Source organism: Mesocricetus auratus, unplaced genomic scaffold (genome assembly GCF_017639785.1).
Source record: "Mesocricetus auratus isolate SY011 unplaced genomic scaffold, BCM_Maur_2.0 Super-Scaffold_100022, whole genome shotgun sequence".
Taxonomy (NCBI): Eukaryota; Metazoa; Chordata; class Mammalia; order Rodentia; family Cricetidae; genus Mesocricetus; species Mesocricetus auratus.
The window spans coordinates 11665933-11673836 of record NW_024429203.1 but is presented as its reverse complement, the minus strand read 5'-3'; the positions used below and the strand labels follow the sequence as shown (position 1 = coordinate 11673836).

At 43.6% G+C, this 7904-nt stretch overlaps 1 long non-coding RNA gene across 1 annotated transcript; it reads left to right on the top strand.

Moving 5' to 3' along the window:
- Positions 1-261: 261 nt before the first annotated feature.
- LOC121133421 lies at positions 262-768 on the top strand. Its single transcript, XR_005870248.1, has 2 exons — positions 262-357; positions 467-768. It is a non-coding gene; the product is annotated as an uncharacterized LOC121133421 (long non-coding RNA).
- The last annotated feature ends 7136 nt before the right edge of the window (positions 769-7904 follow it).

Here is a 7904-nt window from a genome sequence, read left to right as displayed (position 1 = left end):
TGGGTCTAGAGGTTTTAATTTCATTAAAGATAAGCATCTTGAGTATCATTTGTGAACAGGCTGGGGACTAAGAACACAAAGACAGAAAGACCAGGAACAACTTAACAAGTTGGACTCAAAAGCCCAGCACCTGAATCTCACCATATTTTCAGGGGCTCTTGGAATGCTTTCATTTATATTAAAAATAAACATTTTAGGTGGAAGAAAATAAGCCTTTATACCAAGACCAATGTTTAATACTTCAAAACATAACTTTCAGCTGAGCACAGTGGTACATGCCTACAATCCCAGCACTCCAGAGCCTGAGGCAGGAGGATCATGAATTCAAGACCAGTATGAGTTACAAAGAAAATTCAGGTGAGCCTAAGGGGACTCTATCTCAAGAAGCCAAAAATGAATGAATGAATGAATTGAATGTTATTATAATTCTTGGCATTGTTTTAAATGTATTTTTATTTTGTAACAGGCCCCCAGACCTTAGCAGGCCCCAAGCCATGATGGAGGTACCACTCACACCTTGGAACCCAGAACATAGGCAGCAATACCAGCAAAAAGGAGATGAAAGACATAATTCATCAAAGTCCTAAATGGAGTGGCCTTGCTTTTTGGCTTCTGTAGTTCTGCTTCTAGCTGTCTTTGCTAACTGAGGTGTGTCAACCCAAGATGTGGTTGAAAGTCCACCCTGAGGAAGGCTCTGGACTGCACTCAGGTCTGGAACAGTGAGTGTAGACACTAGCTGATTAATAAAATCTTTTTATTGATACATCACAACATTTCGTGTGTGTGTGTGTGTGTGTGTGTGTGTGTTTGTGTGTGTGTGTACATGCTCTATGTGTTCAAGTGTCTGCAGAAGCCAGAAAAGGGTACTGGATCAACTAGAATCATCAAATATGGGTGCTGGAAACTGAACTTGAGTCCTTTGGAAGAGAAGCAAGTTCTCTTAACTGTTGAATTACCTCTTTAACAATATTGAATTAGCATTTTCATGGAGAAGTTCATAAGACCAAATTGCCCATGACCTGAAAAAAAGTATAATGCCACCCTGTAAAAGAGATAACTCTTCTTACAGAAATTATTTATTTTTCCTCAATATATGTTTTTATTTAAATTAGAAACATGCATGTTTCATATGTCAATCCCAACTCCCTCTCCCATCCCTCCTCCCTGTCCCTCCACCAGTCCCCCCCAGTCTCCCACTCAATCCCCAATCATTCCCCAGGGAGGGTGAGGCCCTCCTTGGGGGGAATCTCCAGAGTCTGTCATTTCATCCAGGGCAGGACTTAGGCCCTTCCCCATGTGTCCAGGCTGAGAGAGCATCCCTCCATGGGCTCCCAAAGTTCATTCGTTCGCCATGGTGAAACTGGATCTGCTACCCAAGGTCCCAGAGATTTCTGAGGCCTCCTCACTGGCACTACATTCATGGAGCCTGGCTCAGTCTCCTGTTGGCCTCTCAGCCATCAGTCTGGGATACAAGAACTCCCCATTGTCTAGTCAGCTGTCTTTGTGGATTTCACCAGCACGGTCTTGATCCCTTTGCTCATCACTCCTCCATCTCTGTCACTGGGTTCCAGGAGTTCAATTCAGTGTTTAGCTGTGGGTATCTGTTTCTGCTTCCATCAGTCACTGGATGAAGGTTCTAGGATGGCATATAAGGTAGTCATACACCTTATCATCAGGGAGGGTCTAGAGAAATGGCTCAGTGGTTAAAAGCACTGGCTGCTCTTCCAGAGGTCCTGAGTTCAATTCCCAGCAACCACATGGTGGCTCAAAAATTATTTATTTTTATTTCATGAACTTGCCTGCATATATGCTTGTGTGAGTATGTAGGACCACTGGAAAAGCAGTTACAGATGGTTGTGAGCTGCCATATGGGTTTTGGGAATTGAAACCGGGTCCAAAAGAGAGATTCTTTAGAGAAATCAATTATGCATGAGAAACAACATGGGACTATGGATGGGGGTGAGGAAGTTGGGGGATGGCATTTGTTTCTAAATGGGATTGAAATGATGTTTGATTGATCTCATCAGGAAAGCTGAAAGTAATTGCATGAAGGCTAGAAGAGTCTGATGATGTTCTATGAAGACCCCATATCAATGCATTCTTCCAGGGCCAGCATGCAGGGGAGTAATAAAGAGTATTGAGGGAGAGAAGCCATTCTGAGAAGGAAGAAAACACTGTAATATTCTTGGTTATGTAAGAAAGCCTCATTCTCTTGGGGAAAATGACTTATAGGATGTCCATTACTCGTGTTTTTGTTTTGTTTTGTTTTAATTTTCAATCAGGGAAGAGCTTGTAGGTAGGGTTGCCAGCCTGGTTGTGTGAAGTGATACCTAAGGGTTCCATTGTTATTATTTGATGATTTATTTTGTGAGATAGAGTTGTACATGCTGGTCTTAAATTTGCAGTTCTCCTACTTCAGCCTTCTGAGTTCTTGGATTAAAGACTACCACATCTAGCCTTTATTGTGGTTTTAGATTGCTTGTCACTGGTAACTAGTGATATCAAGTGTCTTTTCAGGTCCTCATTTGCCATCTTATTGACTTTTTTTTTTTGGAGAAATGTGTATTCAGCTCCTTTGCCTGAATAGATAAAAATTGCAAATACCCACAAGATTCTAAGGAGAAAATGTGATGATAAATCTTCATGACTTTAGTTTGACAAAATGTTTTTCAGTTTTGATACACACAAAGTCATTCAGATTTAGCCTTGTGTTTTCTGCTAAGAACTTTATGGTCTTAGCTCTACTATTTTCGATTTCAATTTATTTTGAGTTACTTCTTGTTTATGTTGGGAGGTAAGGTTTGAGCTTCATTCATTTGCATGTAGCCATCCAATTGTCTCAGCATCATTGCTTCCTCCAGGATCGTTTTCAAAAATGGCTGTTTTTCTGCCTTGGAATGGCCTTGGTGATCTTGCTGCTCATAGGTTATATGGACTTTCAATTCTTCTATTCTGATCTATATGTTCATCCTTTTCTGTACCACACTTTCTTAATCACTCTTAATTTGCAGTAACCCTTTTCTGTTTGTAGTGTGTGTGTGTGTGTGTGTGTGTGTGCGCGCACGCGTGTGCTTGTGTATACATGCACCTGTATGTAGGTCAGAGGTCCATATTAGTTATCTCTTCTATTCTTTTCTACCTCATGTTTTGTTGACTAAGTCATCTCTCCAGTCCCTTGCTATAAATTTTGAAGTTGGGAATGTGAAGCTTGTTAACTTTTACAGAGAAATCAGTGGGTACTTAAATGGGGGTTACAGTAAACTATAGGTCGATTTGAATAGTGTGGAATCTCAGTGATCAGAATATCTGTGTCTTCATTGGGTTGTTTAATTTATTCACATTTAAGGGCATTATTGACATGGATTTACACTTGTCATTACAAGATTCTCTGTTTTGGACAAAGGATACTCTCAAGTTTTTGATAGTCTGGACATCTTTAACAAAACCAATCTCTTAGTGGCTGCCATCGCTTCCTTCTTGATCTTCAAGACTAGCTAGAGCTGTCAAGGAATAGGCATGCCTGACTGATGAAGAACAGCTATCACCAACTGACCTTCTACTTTCAGAGTCTTTAACCATTTTAAGTTTTGTTTCCAGGTCAGTTGCTCAATGTGGCCTTTTACTGCCAGTGTTAATAGTGGATTTTGGACACTTAAAGGACATGACAATGAAGTACAAGAGAAAAATGATACATTCACCTGTTTTTTTCATTATTATTATTATTATTATTACTATTTTGAGACAAGGTCTCACTAAGTAGCTCATTGTGGAGAATTGCTTTGGCAATTGCTGTTCCTGTGCTTCTTTATAGGACACCAAGAATATTCTTTTCCAGCACTGCCCTTGCCAAGGACCCAAGTTCGATTCTAAGCATCCATATGGGGTAGTATAAGACCACCAGTAACTCCAGCTCCAGAGGGCACCTGAACTCATGTCCATACCACCCCAATATACATAATTAAAAATAAAAAATATTAGAGAAAGCATAATGACTGAAAGCATTTACCTTCCTTCTCCTACCCCCCCTCCACTCCCCTGCCTCAGCAACATCCTTGTTTGGGAATTCTGGACCAATGATGCCACCTCTCCCTCTTTACCTCTCAGTAGTAAGAATCAGGGAGTCCAGCTTCTGTTGCCTAACTCATTCTTGGAAGTCAATGGTTCTACAAGGCTTTCTTCCTTTCTTCTGACCACAGATACCAAGTGATTGCTTCTCTGTTTTTAACAATTTCCTGGTGCATAAATCACTCTACCGGCAGATGTAATAAAATCATGGCTCCTTTAAAGAAATGGTTTGTGAGGTCAGCACTTGGTATTTTCCCAAGAGGGCTCCTCATAGCTGTTGTAGTCTGAGCTCCTGTCCCACACAGCAGCCAGTTTGTGGTTTAGCTTGGACCTTGATCTGTCCCTGTCACTCACAGCTTCTCTTTAGGACCTACTTGCCCAAACTTTGTTGCAAATGAGTGAATTCTTTTGGGGAGATTAGGAATTCCCTCTTTCATGCCCCTTTTTTTTTTCCTCCAGGAGAATCCTCTCAGCCAGTCTTGTGCTTCTGGGTGAGGACTGATGACAGAACTCTGCTGCTCCAGAGTGCTCAGTGGAGGGGTAAGGGCAGCTTCCAAGGGCCCTCCCATTTTGCCTCATCTGGCACAGATCACTACTGCACTGGTCATTGCTAAAGTGACAGGGCTCCAGTCTTTTCCACATGCCAAGCCCAAGATTGGACCTCCCTTTCCTAAGTGGACTGAGCAGTGGAAGGGAGCCATGTCTTTAGTATGTTCCCATAGGAATTGGCTCTAACAAGCAGTCATGGAGGCGGGGTGATCGTTCCAGAGTCAATACCATAAGCCATAGTTCCCAAGCCTTCTTGGCCACCAATGCCAATGACTTCCCTCAAACTAGGAAACAATCAAAGAGGAATATGCAGCGATTGAGCTGGGGGACCCCCAACAACTCAGCTATTGGGAGAACCACTGTGATCAACATGTCCAGAGAGGTCTCTGTGTCTGGCCACGTGGTCTGGCCCCTGTTCTGCCCTCTCTTCTTGGACATCTGCTGCTTGAGCATCATTCCCTATGCCTACTCCATGAAGTTCAGGGCAGGAAGATGGTGGATGGTGTGATTGGAGCCCAGGCTTGTGCCTCCACTGCCAAATGCCTGAACATCGGCTCCCTGATCATCCAAATCCAATGGTCGTTAACTGCATCGTTATTGTCTCTGCCACCTCTGTGACGGTCTTTCAAGCCTTTTCACAAAGAATAACACAGTCTGGATTCTAGTCCTGCCCTGTGCTCCATAGTCCAAGCTGGCCCTCCCCCTAGACTAAAGCCTTGGCCCTACAAATAAGCAAATGTTATCCTCATACATTTGTCCACAGTGGAGTAAAAAAAGTGCACATAGTGGCAAGAAAAAAAAAAGAAGTCATGCAGATGGGATGGTAAACTTTAATCGCTGATCCTCTAGAGAGGAAAATCCTTCTACTGGGGATGGAGGAGGAGGGGATCTTGTACGCTAAGCTGTAGTAGCTGTAGCAGAGTTGGTATGGTGTGACGACAGAGGGCGTGTTGCCAGGGTTATTAGCGCCAGGGCATGGGCCCTGGCAGTGCACAAGCCAGGTTTGTTCTTCCATTCTCAATAGGCCAATTAATGAAACAAATAATGGTGAGAAGCAGACAGAGGAGACTTATTCACTATGGCCACACTAAGAAGACATAAAGGGGCTCAATGACCCCCAAATCCATCTTTAGAGTATTATCACGAGGCTTAGTTTTAAGTACAGAGCACTAGATATGCTATGCACAGCTAAGCAGACCTGGTCAAGGCCCAGCTCTGCCCACAAGTTGTCCCGACCTGCAGGACACTCATCGTGGGTCTGGTGGACACCTAGGGAAAGGATGGGGGGCAGAGAATACAAGGACGCAGGCCAAGACAAGAGTCTGATCAAGGCGACAACTTTATTCATCCCAAAGGGATTTATATAGGGGAAGGGAGGAGGGGAAGGAATGGGGGATGTGCTGTAGCTGCGATGAACCTGGCGGAGCGGAAGGTCAGTGGGATGGGTAGGGCATCCTGTGTCCTCTGGTAACCTAACTGCAGACTCTAACTTTATCTTTCGCATTCCACCTTCTGTTGTTTAAGCCTACGCCCTAGATAAGCCTCAGGTCTGTTTCTGGAATTTGGCAGGTAGCAGGGTGGTCCAGAGTTGTGTACTCTCTATGAGGGTCTTTTCTTATGAGTACATGAGGCAGCCGTACCTGGTTGATGGCCAGAGGTCCCTGACAACAAGTGACTCATCATTGTCTTGGGTTCAGTCTCTCCTGCAGGTAGCATCACAGGCTGACAGAACTGGGAAGTCTCTTTCAGGGAGACAAATGCCGTCTCTGGCTGCATCAGCCCTTTTCTTCTCCATAGGAAAAGACTCCTGGGGAAATTCCAATGTCCCCCAATTCCTTGTTTCAGTGTTCTGATAACCAAAAGGAGGGGCTTAATAGTGACCCCACTCCTCTTAGGGTGATTACGAGGAACTGGTCATGTCTAAACCACAGACTCTTCCTTTGGCAATAGACTCTTGATTTGCTGTTTCTTCCTTTGCCATTTGCCCTTAGGACTATTTCTAGGAAACTTAAAAGAGTTCTTTCTCTAATAATAGTTTGCATGAGTTTCGCTGGAGAGCTGGGCAGGGCTGCTCATCATGATTTGTGATGAAAGGACATCTGTGGACCCAAAACTCAGAGCGAATACTTCCTTTGCCTCATACTTTCTTCAAAGTGATGTTCACTGTTGGCCTCTTTTGTGTATTACTGCCTGCCCAATAATGTTTTTTATTGAAAGCATTTTTTCATACAATATATTCTAATTATTATTCCCCCTGCCAGTCCTCCCAGTTCCTCTCTCCCACTGTTGATCCCGTTGGTCAAGAATAAGACCCCTACCACAGTAGAAAGCCAAATTTGAAGCAAGCTTTAATTAAATACTGGCCGGGTGGGTGGACTCTGGCCTGATCCATACTTGGGTTCCCAGGAAATGGCCATGAGTCGCATTTTGCAGGGGCTTAAAAAGGCAAAACCCATAATTCACCTGATTTCCCATCAGGTCCAATTATACAAGTATACATCCTGACATATTTCCTGCCCTTGTACCTCCCACCTACATCCAGTCCTGACGTACTTCCTGCCCATGTACCGCCCACCTACATCCAGTCCTGACGTACTTCCTGCCCATGTACCTCCCACCTACATCCAGTCCTGACGTACTTCCTGCCCATGTACCTCCCACCTACATCCAGTCCTGATGTACTTCCTGCCCATGTACCTCCTGTACACATGTGATCAAGCACACTTGCTGCAGATGGGTTAAACAAAGAGGATAAATGGGAACTTAGTCTTAACCCCTCTTACCTGCAAACAGACCCCTTAACTCTCAAGGTGTGTTGTTTTTTTGGATCTCCCATTACCGTGCACCAAGTATTGCTCTTGTTCCTGTTTTGGTCTCATACCTCCCTTCCCATCTGTATCTACCCCCTTTCCCTCTTTTCGTAGAAAACAAAAGAAGGTGATGGCGCACGCCTTTAATCCTAGGACTAGGGAGGCAGAGGCAGGCGGATCTTTGTGAGTTTGAGGCCAGCCTAGTCTACAGAATGAGTTCCAGGACAGTTAGAACGACACAGAGAAACCTTGTCTCAAAAAAAAAAAAACCAAAATAAATAGATAAATAAATAAATGGAATCTAAGGAATAGTAATAAAATAACAAATCAGTAAGAAGAACAATTGGAATATGACAAAACAACCAAATAAAAGAGCCAAAGGAAAAAAGCAAATGAAACACAAATAGACACACACACACACACACACACACACACACACACACACACACACCGGGGATTCCCATTAAAACCCCAAACTGG